This window comes from Patagioenas fasciata, chromosome 2, assembly GCF_037038585.1.
Source record: "Patagioenas fasciata isolate bPatFas1 chromosome 2, bPatFas1.hap1, whole genome shotgun sequence".
Lineage (NCBI taxonomy): Eukaryota > Metazoa > Chordata > Aves > Columbiformes > Columbidae > Patagioenas > Patagioenas fasciata.
The window spans coordinates 69,319,634-69,335,771 of record NC_092521.1 but is presented as its reverse complement, the minus strand read 5'-3'; the positions used below and the strand labels follow the sequence as shown (position 1 = coordinate 69,335,771).

General features: G+C 38.7%; 1 protein-coding gene across 5 annotated transcripts in view; it reads left to right on the top strand.

Moving 5' to 3' along the window:
• Positions 1-16,138, top strand: part of LOC136097497 (poly(rC)-binding protein 3-like) — a 518,562-nt gene that overhangs the window by 93,485 nt on the left and 408,939 nt on the right. For 4 of the 5 annotated variants that reach the window (XM_071804362.1, XM_071804361.1, XM_071804359.1 and 1 more), the window contains exon 2: positions 8,970-9,107. The exons of the other annotated variant lie outside the window; for it this stretch is intronic. The gene's annotated coding sequence lies outside the window, so the exon portion shown is untranslated. The remainder of the gene's footprint in view (positions 1-8,969; positions 9,108-16,138) is intronic. 5 annotated transcript variants of the gene reach the window in all.

Here is a 16,138-nt window from a genome sequence, read left to right as displayed (position 1 = left end):
CAAGCAACACCTTCAGTGAGAACCTGAAAAAGGCTCTCTCTGAACATGTTTTAATATTGAAATCAGTGTTGAGGAACTTGGTTCGTATTTTGCCGGGGGGAAGAGGATTACATCAATAGAATCCTACTTGCTGATAGCATGTTGTCACTGCAGATCTTAGGGCAAGGAAATTCGAAGCATGATAGGTTTTCTCTTCATGTCTGACATGGCAGTTCTTACTCAAATGGTTGGTCTGTATTTGCTTCGTTGTATTTGTTGAACAGGTCTCCAAAAGAGACCTGCAAAAATTCAACCCTCCTAGTCACCTTGGGACATACTGCTAAGCAGCTGAATTGAAGTCTCGGCTTGAAGTCTTACTTGCCTCCTTGCTCTGCAAAGCATACAAATGTCGTCAGCACTGTTTAAATATAAAATAAACAGGTCAGCTTCACATCTGTATGCAACCTGTTATGGGACTAGACCCTCTCAAGTTACCTGAAATATTTCCCTTCCCCAACATCAGACTACTGGAGTACACTTGAAATTTTAGGCTAAATGCAGTTCTTACACAGGCTGCACCCTTGTGGACATTTCAGCCATATCGTTAGTTGCTTACTATCTGGGGTACAAAACTTGAAATAGTCGACAGTGTGTCTGATGCTCAGGTTATGTCTACATAGTGAGAGAAATAGCATCTAAGTTTAAAATGGAAGTGAAAGTCAAACATCTTGCTATTGCTGCAAGAATATTGGAAAGTGTTCTCTCAATAATGTGAGATGCTCTTCTGTTTTGCTGTAGAGCAAGATGTGACTGCGTAAGCGGGGATGAGGGATTTCTGTGTTCCTGGGGTTGTGTCCAAGGACACAGCGAAGGAACAGATTGGTGGAATTGTTTTTAGAGTCCCAGGCATGGAACAAGTCTGAAATGAATTATTTTAGGTACTTGGATATTTCTGTTGTGATGTTGTTCTCTTTAATAAATACTATTTACTGAGCAGTATATTATTGAGTGTACTTTTTTGAGCAATAAGCAAAATTTATTTGATCATTTCTCTGTTTTTATAGTTAATGGTAACTGCAAAAAGACAGCAGTGCAAAACTGTTTTACATTCTTTGAATGACTGAGAATTGATTCTGTTTTATTTAAGAATTTTAAGTAGTATTAAAGTAGTAAACTGGAGAAAGTGTTGTTTGGCTGAGTGCTTTACTATCTACTAGCAAGGCAGCTGATAAACCTCTATTGAAAAATCATTAGAAAACATAATACATGGGAGTAGTGCTTACTGGGTTATGGAAGTTCATTATTCACTTTTGCAGTTGTATTTTTTTTCTCTACTGGGGACAGTAAAAGGACAGAAGGACTGATGGGAATGCAGGAGCATGAGCGTCAGCTTGAGGGTCAGGTTGAGAAAGTGAGAAGAAATCAGGGAAATGCATAGGTGTTATTATAGATGTGAATAGAGAGTCAGCATGGTGTCTACATTAATAGCAAAGGAAACGTGCATATTTTTGTCGTTTGTCCATCTCAACCATGGAGAAGCCTGAAGTTATTGCAGTTTTGCATAAATGGGCTGAAGGGGAGATCAACAAGTCATGAGACAAGCTACAGTAAGATGATTGGTTTTTGGTTTGTTTCATTTTATTTATCTAGAAAGTCATTCTGATTTTGAATGGGACTGACTTCATGCTTCTTGATGTACTGAAATTGAGAGTACTGGGTATCTAAGTCCTTTTCCCAACCCAGAAAGGATGAATGGATAGACCAGTTACTCTTCTGGCTGCACTGGATCTCAGTGGCTGCCATGACCCAGCTGCAGCCCATACCCACATAATGAATTGGAGTAACCCCAGTAAAATAAAGAGCACAACTCTGGGGATAAGGTATATGATTTGTAGAAACATCGTTCTCACACATATAGATTGGTGCCAACTTACCACATTGACGAGGTTTTGTGAACACAGTCTTTGCAAATAACTGCACAGGCAAACTGTTTGCAGATTTGGAAGTTAGTTGAAAATTGAGCCTTAAGCAGATTTCTGCATAGCTATGTACTGAAAAATGTCTAATGCCCTATATAATGCAATGAAGAAGCTCAGGCAGAACATTGATCTACACTGATAGCATTTGTGTGTTTTTATAGTTACCTTAATGCTGGTCCTGCAATTCAGTATGATGTGGGTGAGATGTTTGTACTAGTACACATGAAACCCTTGAACATGGAAAATAGTACTTACTAAAATAGATCACGTTCCCAAGGGGTGAAAGAGCAAAATTACATGAGATTCATAGAATAAGGAATAACTGAAATTGCCCAATTATTTAAACTAAGGTATTTTTCTGTCAATATAAAATCTTACTGAGCTTCCGGAGCATAATTTAGAGTAGGCATTTTGCCTGCAGTTCACAATATAAATATTTTATATGATCTCCCACACTATTAGAATAATAGAGGTAGTGTTATTTAATCCACTCCTGGCAAAGCAGATGCTTGCCAGAATGCATAAAGCACTCAAGGAACTGTTTTTGTTGTAGCTGAAACTAGTTGGTAGAATGATTTATCTGAAGTTAGATTTCTCATTGTGAAAGTATATTTGATGATGCTTGTGAGACACAAGTTGTGTTGAAGGCTCACAGAAAAAAAAAAAAACATAGTCGATGGAAATCTTGTTAACAATAAGAGGACGAAAAAAGTCTTCCTAAAAGGTAATCAGGTAAAACAAGAGTCTTGGCTGGGTAGGAGGGCAGTGAGGAGACTGGGAGAGGCTCTGTGTCTGTGAATTCTTTGAGCTGGACTTCATAGTAATTGTGATCACAGACAAGTAGAGTTGAATACACGTTTTGAAAAGCAGTTGCAAACATAGGAACTATAAGCCTTAGAAGAGAGCACTCAAGTGCTGTGATTTCTGTGTAGTGATCTCAGAAAGTGTATTGAAACCCAGCAGGGATGGAGAAGTTCAAAGGTGGATAAAAGTATTCCTAAAAATGCAACCGTTGGAGTGTCTTTTAATACTTTTCATGGGACAGTCATTGTCTCTCTTATTCTTTACCTGCAGCATGCATTTCAGTTGCCTATAGCTGAAATACTCTACCTGTAGTCCTTGAGTCTGACATGAGTATTTTGGTGTCATAGGAGTTAGGGTAGATGGCCCAAATACTCCCTCTCTAGCTTCCATTTCTAAAAAGTGGAGGGGAGATTAATATTGATTGCTAAGCATCATAATTTTGAATACTTGAGCCAGGGTCTAGTAATCAGTATGGCATTGTTGCTAAAATCCTACAGGAAACATTTGATAGCATGCTCTTTTCCCCTGAGATGATTGTGTCTAAAGCTGCTATGCATAGGCAATGATACAAAAGTGACCATTTGTTGTGTGACATACTACATAATTCAGCACTCTTTTGTTTATTTAAACTTTTTTTTTTTCCTGCTTATTGTAGCTTTTACTAATGTGTTTGATAACACAGCATCAGCTGCAAGGCAGAAATGTTTGCTCTATTGGGGTTGTATTAAACTTTTCAGTATAGATTAAAAAGCTTCAGCAGCCCCTGGATGCGGAGGCTTGAGTTGGAAATTTACATGTGAGAAACAAATATGATAATGCAGATGAGCCAGACAGGGGAAAGGGAAATTTATAAGAGAATCCTCTGGCAGTATTAATCTGCCTCATGGAGGCTGCATGATGAATCATCCCACATTGCCACAGGGACTGCTCCTGCTGTGGAGCTCTGCCAGCAAGTGGGACAATAAAAAGTGCACATGGAAAAGTGGAGGGGAGCACACATGTGAGGAATTAAGAATGGGACAAAGAAGAAACAGCTATTTAAAACTGGACATCTCTAGCCTGGCTAGTAGTACATGTTATATATAATTCCACCAATTCATTGGGTAAATCATTTCATATGCTCCATGTAATGCAATTTGCTTCCATGGCCAAGCATGACAAAGGTTTCACAGAATTGCAGTTGGCAAGGAACTCTTCTAGGATAGTTAATTCAGGGCCTGTGAGATTGCTGAGGCATCTTGTCAGAACATTAAATAATCGCACAATGTCATGAGGGAATATCTAATTAACAGCCCAATTTCTCAAGGGTCTGAGTACCTGTTACAATATATTGAGAACCGTTAATTCCCACCGACAAGAATGGCAAACTAGGGTGCTCCCAGCAAGCATTTAATAGAATTTTGCCCTTTCTTCATTTGGCTGGGGTAAGTCCAGGCCAGTCAGGTGAAGCGACAGTAATCAAACAAGACAAGATAATGACAAATAGGGTTACATCCCAGCAGGAATGCTACTACTTGCAGATGATGGAACATGCCCTAGTGTGAAGGCCCTGTAAAAATTAGGGCCAGAATTATTGTTGCACTCTTAGGGTTTAGATTTGTGTCTTTGAGAAAGATCCACCTGTGCTCACTCTGTGCAAAAGATCAGTGTAAAAGACAGCATGAATCCATCATCATCCCAGACTGGAATCCTGCGGGAACAGAGCTCCCATCGATGCTTCAGTCCCTAGGATTTCAGTGATTTAAGATGACCTCATGAGGGCTGATTGTCTTACAAAGGCAGATGGTATTTCATTCAGTGTTTGGGATGCATGAAGCTTGAGTGGAGTCATTTCAGTGAAATTTGGGTGCTGCAGGATTCTTGGTGTGACTCGAAAGATAGAACAAAATTTGAGGTGGACAGATAGAGACTTATCAGTAAGGCTTTTTTCCCTTCTTATATACCTGCAGCTATATAAAGGAGAGGAATGTTAGATGCAATCAGAAGAGAACAGACAATATATTCTGGCTTATGATTCCTCTGTTAGGCAAAGATGAAGGTAGAAATGGTGTTCTTTTTTTTATTATTTTTGATATTACAAAAGAAGGAAATGAGAAAAGAGCACAACATTATGTTAAGCACTTTTGAGAGAGTGAGAAGTTAAAATCATTCTCTGTGTTGTCAGGTTTTTAGATGAGGAATGATGCATTAGACTACCTGATTTTATTTGATTTGTTAGGAAACCAGAGCTATTGTGCTGTTTCTTGAACAGAGTTACAGGCTTCATTTTAAGAGAGATGCAAAGCTCACACATCATTCTGGAAGAGACTAACATAAGCATTTTTTATATCATGAGTAATGTTTACTGGAAGAAATCAAATTACTGTTACACAGACCATCTGTTTTCTTTGCATGCAATCATGTAAGAGTTTTAGGAAAAGCCATCCTATTTAATCAATTGTAAAGCTCTTATGGAAAGGCACTGTTTTCTGTAATAAAGTCTATTTTTTATGAAAAATGTAAGAGTTTTTAAAACTGGATTCCTCTACATAAATATAATGTACATATTGTTCATAAAACAAAGAGTAGAGGTATATAGCATTAATTACTATCTGTCAAATAACTTAATTTTAGTTTTTTTTGGGTAGCCATTTTTGGATATTTTTTGGCTCTGCAGCTCATTGGTGTTCAACTATTATGGCAAATAACATAATGAGTAATGTGGTCCATTTATAGCCTGGGAAGTCGCTTCATGCCTATATTTAGTAAATGTAGTATATAGGTACTCTATTTTGTAGCATGCCTCCTGTGTTGAAAGTGAACACTGGGGAAAATAATTTTCCATTGTCTAAACGCTTACACTTGCAAAGACTGAAGAAAAAAAATATGTGGCTTGTTGGAAGATGACTCTGTGGAATGATACTAGAGAAACTTGAATTTATGGTGTAAGAAGAAGTCAACGACAGAGTATGAGATTTACTTCATGTTTAAGGGTAGCACATTCATAGTCGTATGCAGTCCTGTTAATTTTAGTGGATGTTTGAGCCTGCCATTTTATTTTTTTATCATTTCTGTCAGCTTCCTTGATTTGTATATTTTCTTTGCACATAGGCTGCTCTTGAATTCAGAGGAAGTTGAAGGTCTACATCTTAAGCAAAGTCTCTGATTTCAAAAGAAGCTGTGTGCATGCAATACCAGAAGTTGTGCTGTATTGTATCAAATGCTCCTGAAATAAAGAAACAAGAACTGTAAGTAACATAATTGGAAATTCCCTGAGAAGGTTGGCTGTCCTTCTCAATGAGGTCAGCAAGCCTGAAATTCATTTGTTCAGACACTTTGAAATCAATGATATTTTGTCTGAATAATTAAGCTGCTTACTCAGGCTTGAAAAGTGTGTGGTACTAAATTCTTGCTTTTTCTTGGGTAAACATGAACAGGTAAAAAGGGAGAAACAGATGGAGCATGCACCTGGACAAATAATAGTGCCTGCACTCTGGTGCCATCCCATGGTACAGTGGAAACTTTCTACCCAGGGAAATGAGCAGCCTCATAAGTCCTTTTGTGAAGACTGGACTTAAGATCTCCATGTCCTATCTATTCACACTTATTATAGTGTCACTTGCGAACTGCCAGTATGTGGCACCGGGAAAGCTGCCTACCAAACTGTGCTAATCAATCCTAGCACCTGTCTAGACTTGGAGCTTAACTAAATCAGTCAAGAATCTGATGAGAACTAAATCATCAGTTAATCTTTTATCATTCTGCATTAATTCAGTAAAAGTAAAAAAGTAGACCAAAGTGAATGGTTGAAAAAATCATGTAGGTAATAAAGCGTGAAGGATAAAAAATAAAAAATGCAATTAATAGTGGTCTAACAGTTTTACTCTGTTCACAGTATTTTATACTCAAATTCAGCACCTCTTCTTTCCAAAAGGTATTAAATACAAAATAAATGGCTACCTTTTGTGTGTTTGTGTGTGTTTTCTTTTCACTTCCACTCTTCTTTTATTCAGAAGGAAGAAAATTGCAGGCAAATTAGGTATTTCATAGAATCACAGAATCATGTTGATTAAAACAACCTTCTGGTTGATACCAAATGAGAGAAACTTCGATAATTTTGCTCAAGACCTTATTCAGTTGAGTTTGGAATATCTACAAGGATGCAGATTCACCAGGCTCTTTTAACTACTTGTTGCTCAGCCTTCCTTTTACTGCTGATGTTCTCCCAGAAGTTCATCTGGTTGCTCCTCATGTCCCTCATCAGTTTCAAGCCCAGCCAAGTTCTAGCTTCCTCGATTTTATCCAAGCACTCTTCCTAAGCAACCCTCCCGGTGTTTTCATCCTCTGTATTTCCACTCTACCCTTCTGCTATGCCTGCATGACTTTCCACATGGTGAGATGTGATGTCCCTATGCACTGGGGAGGCTGTTGTCAGCAAGCAGCTTGTTCATCTGGGCCCCTTTGCTGCCTTGTATTTTCAGGAGACACATTCAAGTTTGAGCTGTCAAAAAAAATTGATGCAAATATTTGATTCAGATTTTTCAGGTCATCCTTCTTACTTCCAATCTTTCCATCTTCACATCCCCAAATCTTTTTCAGCAAGATATAGCAGTGTAATCTGAAGGATATTAAAACATTATATTTCTACAAGGGTTTGGCTTGGTGTTGAAAAGTATATTGATGTATTTACTTTTGTCATAGAAGATATTGGAGTAATTCTTATAACAGTAAACACTAACACTGCTCCTTGGAAATTATCATATTTTTATAGTGGAGAAATATGTCAGCAAAATGACTTAATTTGCTTAGAGGTAAAGAGAGTGGTAAACTATGAATTACTGTTGCCATAGTTACACTGTATTTTGATACCGTAATTGTGTTCATCTAAACAATAATAAAATAGTTTGCTAAATATGCAATTACAGTGAATGTCTTTAAATAAAACTACTGAAATTGTGACTCCATTTTAAGTGCAGCAACTAGAGAATACTGCTGTTTATTTTAAGAATTTCCTGTGTCTGCAGTGCTGATTACACTGAAGTGGGAATCAATGACAAGGTGCCATATAGGAGACTTTATTTATAGTAGCTTTATAACTGATCTAAAGTGAGACGATAGATTTTGATACCCATGACCTTTGATAGAAAAAGAGAAAAATCTCTGAAGAGACGTTTTCAGTTTCACCTCTAAAGATACTCTTAGTGAAAGTCCTTTGTGTTTTAGGCTTTGCGAGGATATTGATTACCCAGTCTTGCTTGGATTATTTTTTTTCTGGATTATTCAATTTTCTTGTCTATTCAGTTGACAAATCAGAAAACTCATTCAGGTGAGATCTGAAGTCCTCAAAGCTAGACAATTGCCCTTTCCTGCTTTTAATAATGTTCTTAAATGCAGTATGTTTGGGGTTTTGCGTGTTTGCTTTTCTCCAGTTGAACCATGTCAGCCCAGTGGTTGTAGAGGATGCGATTGACGTGTGCATTCCAAGTTCTCCTCTCCCACTTCTCTGTCAGATGTACTGATTTTCAGAAGGAGATGGAGCAGAAAAGCACTGCAGATGGTTATCACACTTGACTTTGAACTGGCCTCCCACAGCTCACTTGTTGGTACAGGGAGGAAAAGAGGGAAACAGAAATGCTTGGTCACTGTTCTGCAGTATATTAGGTATGACCAGCTCATCTTTAAAGAGGATAGGTATGAAAAAATCCCACAAAACCAATGGATAATCTTTAAGGAAGACATTATAGAGTGAAAAACAAGTAGAAAAGACATTTTAGAGTAGGTACAGGAAAGAGAATATGCGTAGAATGATGGGATCGAATGAGTATTTCAGAAAGGGTCATGGTCATTGCTGTAGTACATGAACAGTGGGATAGAAACTTCAAAAATGAATGCATTTAACACTGATGAAAGAAAAACTTACTTGAAATGTGCTTGATTAACTAGTAGAATAGATCGATATAAGATACTATAGAGTAAAACACTGGAAACCCTCTACATACACTTTATTTCTCTACAACTAAATAGGGCAGCATAAAAGATTCTGGCACTTACGAAGCAATGATTCCCCCAGGCTGCTTATTTGCAAACCATCTCTCGGGGTTTTTATTCCCCAATATTGGTTACTGTTGAAGGCAGGATGTAGGACTACTTGAATTACAGTATGATTGGAAATTATTGTTCCAGTGCCTTCATATACCACATTTGGTCTCTATATTGTCTCTGTCACAGGAAAACATCTTACACCCAGAGCAAGAAACACAAATTCACTTGACTGTCCCATCTCTCTAAGGGACCTGATGCATGAGTGGACTAGAGACAGGAAAGAGAGAAAAGCTCCAAAGACCTACAGATCATCTTGCTGGCAGGGTGAGTAAATGTCCCAGCATCTCAGTCATGTGTTGTCAGGTACACAACTTTAAAAATTGCCTCAGGAATTTTGTCTCCATTGAGAATAGGATGATAAAAATGACTCCTGTTGCCAGGTCTCTGGTGCCCCACATGTGTTCAGAAGTACTAAGGCCAACGTCTTCCATATTTTTAGTTTAAGCCTTTAACATGGAGTTAAAAGAATAGGCAGTTCTGTGTTGTGGGCTTTTAATGCATGTTTTGCTGTTAAGGCCCTTTTCAAATCGGGTGGGTGAAACAGAAATATCTAACTACTACTGAATCAGTCCAAACTCCTCATGATTGAAAAAGAGATCCAAAAGGGGGAAAAAGAAAAGGAGGAAAACTAATTTATCCAGGGCTGACTGTACTTAGACTCCTACAAGTATAATGGAAAAGAATTACCTAGTAGAGAAACAAACGTGTAGTTGATTCTATGATAGTCAGAACCTAATTATACGATCCCCATTTCTTTCCGGGTTTGCCTGTTCCAATGAGTGGTAGAGGCAGAGACCACAGCAGAGTCTGGAGCATTTCCTCCAGTTCATAGCAGCAAGCCAGGAGGTCTGTCAAGTACCAGCAGTCCAGTCCAACAGATTCAAGTGTCCCATGTACAGAAGATGACTAATTTTTCAAAAAGACAATCCAAATCGAGACAGATTAATAACATGGCAGAAAATCCAAAAAAACCTGGAAGTTTACCTTTGAGTCCTCTATCTGGTGGTTTGTGTCTCTACAAAAGACACAATCAAAATGTTGTCTCCTTCCATTGGGATGGCTGAAAGTCACTCTCCACTGTGTTTGATCCTGCCCATTTCTGTACCTTAAACATTGGCAAGACCTCATCTGTTTCTGTCTTCTGTGCTGAGACAATAAAGCATGAGCTAAATGAGTAGAGCAAACCCACCTTCCCTGCAACCCAGGCCCAGTGGATGCAGTTGAATTATGGTTCAAACTGTGTGACATCCCAACCCAGCTAAGAATCTAAAGGCAATTTGCCAGAGACTACAATACTATAGAACAAAATGAAAGGTGCTCCAGAGGACAGGTACTTTCCTGCCAACAGCTATCTGATGTGCGATGCAATATCTAGTAGTATAATAGTGCCTTTCCAATTTCTACTAGATGATGTCTTTAGTATAATATTATGCTGTTTTCTTAGCATATAAACAATGTTTCGACTTTGATGAAAATCTGCTTTTTCCTACTGCACATTCTTTGAGGGGATGTGTATGAAGGCTGTCTGGACTTTGCCTTACTCTTCGGTTAGAAGAAGGAGTATTTTGCTATTTTTCACTTTTTGTTTTGTCTTGTTCTCTTTTGTTTTAAGTAAGTAGCACTCTGAGTGGGATGAAAGATTATGCTGGTGCACAGAGTTTTTATGGAAATCAGGTAATTCCTTTGCTCATACTGAACCCGATGGCAACAGTAACAACTGGCCCTGCTCTCTGTTGCTTGACTCTGCAATCCATAAGAAAAGTTGTTTGGGGACTAAGGAGACATTTTTCTGCTCTAGCATCTGCTTCTTACCTCCTTGTGGAAAAGGCAATGGAGCAGATAGAGTCTGTGGGCGCAGGTTTGTCCATACTTCATAAATAACACAGCATCTTCTTCAACAATGTAATTACACTCTCATTTTAATACTGTACTGTACTTCATGAAGCACCACTAATTTCCCCCTTAGTTCTACTTTATTTTATACAATATCTGTGCAATGGAGATGGAGTTGATATGTATTGACGCGGTGATACCATTAAGTGAGGAACTGTATGCCTGAGAGCAGTAAAGGTGTTCAGTAGAGATGTCAACATACTTGAAGCTTAAAGTTAATATGATTTTTATTCTTAAAACAATGTCTGTGTGTGCTGCTTTTCTCATTCACATATAAAATAAAACCATCCTCAAACTCAAGTTTTACTGAAGCTTCCTGAACATTACTACAGGGAAAATAAGAAGTTGGTAAATGATTAAATGTATAATTAAAGGTTTCACATTTAGTCCTGTCACTGCAGTGATTTATGGTTTCCATTATTTTGTCTAACTAATGCACTTCTTTTTTTCTACTGTTGTTTTATTCTTTGTCGTTAGTGTCTGTAATCTTATGGTAAAGAAATTTATAACAGGGACCATGTTTTTGTCCTCAACTGCAAGGTACAGAGGAGAGTTAAATCAAAATATAGAAGACACAATACACTGCCCACTGCAGTTGGTGGGAGAACCATGAAGTGTTTACAATGTTGGGCCAGAAATGCTTTACATGTAAGAACAAAAGGCAGGATGTAGTCTCTGTGCTTCTCTGCTGTCCTATTTAGGGCTGAAACAGGTGTCTTCAGTGACCTGTCCCAGGAAGGGTCAGTAAAGACATAGGGCAGGGATACACAGTCTCCCTCTGTAGTACATGCCAGGATTGGGTGGAAACCTGCAAACGCAGCAGAAACTTCCTTGAAATAGCCCATAGCAAAGGCTGAGCACAGCCCAGTGCCTACAGGCTGCAGAATCCAGGCTCTTCTCTGGAGGTGGGTCCCCATAGCAGTGTTTTTTAAAAGGACTCATCGCACTTTGTGCTCATCATCACAGCCCAACAGATATGCGTGAGTTCATTGCTTGTGTGAAACAGAGGACTTTTCCCTTCCTTACCAGGTTACCCAGCCACTGGGCTGTGCTATCCTCTCACCAGGCTTTCTGCCAGCTGTGTGAAATTTGCAGCTTTGCTCTGGTGGGGCTGTACTCGTACCAGTGGACCACTCCCCACTCCTGTTTTCCAGATCAGCTTGTGGTTCTGCTGGAAAGTGGGTGTCCATGCTGCCTCAGGGTGGGGAGAGCCTGGAAATGAGATCCCTGAGTGCTCCAGCTGTATGCTTGTGTAATGCAAGGTACTAGCGCTTCCAGCTGAGTCTTAGAAAACTAGGGTATTTTCTGAGCAGTGCAAATCTGCCTGTGCCTGTTAGGTGTATGCTGAACAGACCTGAGATTTTGGGGCTTAGGTGTTGCTTCAGGTTCACAGAGGCTCCTGAATTTGAGATGAGCACCTTGTTGCTGAGGTGAAGTTGTTCATGGGGCTTCAAAGAGTAAGATAGAGCAAGAAATGAGCCTCAGCAGCCCCTGAACAAGTGTTTTCTGGTGACAGTTTTCATATTCAGACACATAAATGTATATGTTATCCAGTTTTCCTCTTGACCAAGAACCCACCTAGGGAAATAAGATTTCTTCTCCTACCAAAATATGGTACTAAGATTGTCCTCTTACAATCATTTCACTAAAGAACTGCTGTTCTTTTCCAGATTATTGCAGATGAAATGGCTTGGGTTTTGTTTCTGGTTGGGCCTTTGAATTCATACCCATGTCAACTTCACCTATTTACCTGAGTAGAAAATATATGTTGTTTTGTTTTCACTCTTTTAAGCTAAATATGGCTTATAGATGCACTTATTTTCACTTCACAGCAATGTTCAATACAGTTTAATTGTGCTTTGTTGAAGGCATTCTAACTTACATTCTCCATACTATTGTATAAAGTCGTGTTTCTTTTATTCTTTGTCTCACTGAAAATACCGAGGCCATTTTGTTTTAATGCTCTGCAATAGTTACAGTAGAAACTTCTGCAAATAAGAGATCATTACAGAATTGTAGCAGAATAAAAGAGCATAAAAGTGATTTTTCTTCAGAAATAATTATGTAGAAAAGGACTTTGGTTTTGTATTTCTGTAGTATGTCTCTTTGTCTTTTGGGCAAGTTTTTTCATTACCCTAATATTTTCCAGCTGTTGTTTCTTTTTTTGTTCTTTCTTTCTTCTACAAGAACAGGCTGTTCCAGGAAGTTATAAGAAGTCATAATTCCAGCACTCTCTTTTTTTTTTTTTTTAAAGATGATATTGCTGCTTTTAGAGCAAATGTGTATCTGTTTTAGGGAAGGACTTACTCACCTGAAACTTCTTGAGTGATAACAGCTAGTTTAAGATCTAGCGATCTGCATGAGAAGTTCCTGTTACTCAGCTTAATCACCAGACCTCTAATTGGCAGCCTGGCATTTTCCCTGCCATCACAGTCCCCATTTGAATCAGAGGTCTCTCAAAATTTCCTAACAGCTTTCTTCACATCCGACTGACTGAATTAATGGTTGGTCATTACCTCTCCTTCAAAATAATAATTAAATATGTGCGACAAATCCAGGCCTACAGCAGTACTGTGTTGTACCCTCTTATTTACCTCTTGCTGTTGCTGGAAGTCTCTTGGTGTAACTCTTTTCATGGCTACAAAAAATAAGTGTAGTATCAGCTACGCTTAAAAATGGTTGAGGTTTCTAGTCTTGCACTGGGAAGCAGAGGTGTAGGTCACCTCACAGTGAGGTGAATGGTCCCAGTAATTTCAGTGGGCTTCCTTATGTGAGTCAGAGTTTAAAGTGTGCAGCATTCACCTGCTTCTTGAGAAGTTTCCAGGGGAGCACTGGCATGTTCTACCATCCCTAATATTTAGCCTTGTATGTGGTTAGGAGGGAATCATTTGTATTTTGGAACTGTCATATACATGCTTATTTTGACAACACCCTGGTTTGTTGTTTGTTTTGTATTGTTTTTGGTTTTTTGTTTTAATTTATCAGACAAATGCTTTTTGTTCTTCTGAGACATAGAAACCTAGCATTTTAATTCATCTGAGCTTGTGGATTACTGCCCTTTTAGTGATCATGATCAAAAGTGTTACAAGACCCTTGGGGCAAACTCTTTGCTGGAATGAAATGGCATGAGTTATCTGAAGTCAACTGGTTGAGCCATTCCAATATACAGCAGAGAGGAATTTGGCCCCTGGTCCATATACTGATGGACTATACTGGAGTTTTTACCCACACCACTGGCATATAAAGGAGTATAAGTTTGCAGGCAGAGTATTTTTTCTGTTTTATGCCTGACTCAGTATTATTGGACTCTAGATGCTACAGCATTACATATGCCATATATAGATATAAGAGACAGAACAAGAGTTTTCATGGACTGGGAAATTGTGTGAAAAGCTTGAGACCTGTAGTATAGGATACATAAATTGCAATCAAGGCCCCTGAGAATGCAAGTTCAAAACAGAAAAAGGTCCTTTTTCTAGATCTCACAGTACATCTTTTTGCCTGTTTAGCATGCAGCTCTTACGTGACATTACAGCTGTTTCTTCAGAAAGCATGAGCAAAAACTTCTTTCTGTAGATCACAAAGAAGAAGAGACACATGGGAAATGGTGCTTGTTTTCTAAAATGCATGTATTCTGTTATGCATGGCTGAATAATGGGGGCAAGCAGCTAGTAAGAGTCGATTCGATGAGAAATTTATGCAGAGTTAGCATTGTGATGTGAACATGTGCAGATTTTTATTGCTTACTTGCTTCCAGGGTAAACTTTTCTGTCACAAGAACCTCAAGCCATTAGAGGCCTCAGGTCCTATATGAGGACAGTTTCTCTGAGGGGGAATTATCACTTTTTTGACCACTGAGTTCTTTAGGAACTTTGACAGGTGTCACGTAAAGCTTCTGGCTGAGGCAGCGCATCTGTAATTTGACTTGGTAAGCAGAGACACGCAGAGAGCTGGGCCACTGCCCAACACATCAGGCAGACCTGGTCCCAAGATGCAATGCCCGTAGCTGGTTTCTGCCATTTCAAACACAAGACAACATTGTACAAAAGCCAAACACTGGAGCTGTTCCTTTAATTCAGTCCTGTTCTGCTGTGCTGAACCCAGATGAAATAGTTCACCTGCTCCTCTCACATATTTGCTACCAAGGAATAAAGGGCCATTCTCGAGAGCTGCTGGAGTCAGACCTTCCTGGAATTGTGGCAGGGATGTCGCTTTCTTGTAGCACTATAACATACCAGAATAAAGATTTGTAGCAGAATGAGATGTATTCAGAGAGAGAAATAAGTTTAATGATTGCGTGATATATCCTGATTCTCACTTTCCAGACTTTCAATAAAACCCCCATACGAATGATTACAAACACTTTGCAAGATATTATTGGGTTAACCTGGACTGTTAGTATTCAGGAAAGCACTACAAGTCGTCTGGAGCTTCATAGCCAGACCTTTTGATGTAACAGAAAAGCAACATTTCTCTTTCTAACTACCTAATCCATACAAGAAAAAAATGACTGAAGGACTCAATTTATTTCCCACAAACCAGTAACAGCTACCTCTCCTTGCTTGCCTCCCACTGCATCTCCTTTGATGAAATAATTGCATTCATTCTTGCTGAAATACTAACATGAAATAATTAATATTTGCATTTAAAGCAATGTGTGTTTGAGCATCATAGTTACTACTATGTGAAGGTGGAAGATGTTATTTTATTCACCGTTTCTGGCAGCCATAGGTTGCAAACAGGGTTGGAGTATATTGAGTTGCTCTTCAAATTCTAAGCGATAAAGAGTACTTCTGTTTTGCAAGGCAAATAGTGATCTTGGGGTACCATTATTTAGTAGCTTTTAAAGATTCACAGCAAGGTAAAAATTGTGCTATGGTATTATAGAGTTTTACAGGCTAGTGTAATACATAATCATGTTTTTTGATGGATATAAAACAAAAATGAAAAGTATGGCAGCTGTTTTAGTGGGGCTTATTCCTTTTTTTCTTGATACACAATTTTGTGGAGTGGGAGGGTGGAAGAAGGTAGAGTGAATGGAAATCCCTGGGGAATTTTTGAGGCTGAATGGAAGGAGAATATTTCTGATGGGTTGAATAGGAGAATGACTGTTCCTTACTTGCGTGATTGCCCCTGGCTTTTGTGTTTAAGAGGCAGTAAAATTTCATTGATGGGCAAGAAAGATGGTTTGGAGCAATAAAGACTGAAGGTTCATGAAAATGAGAGGTATTTTAAGTAAATGAGGAAAGCCTATGAAAGCCAGAGTGTCTAGAGCAATATTCAAATGAACAAAATAAATCTGAGAGATGGGGAGAAAGAAAATTGATGTGATGAGCTTGATAACGTTTTTGCTGCTACAGTCTTTGGGATTTATTCACTGTTTTGTCTTAACACATCTAAAC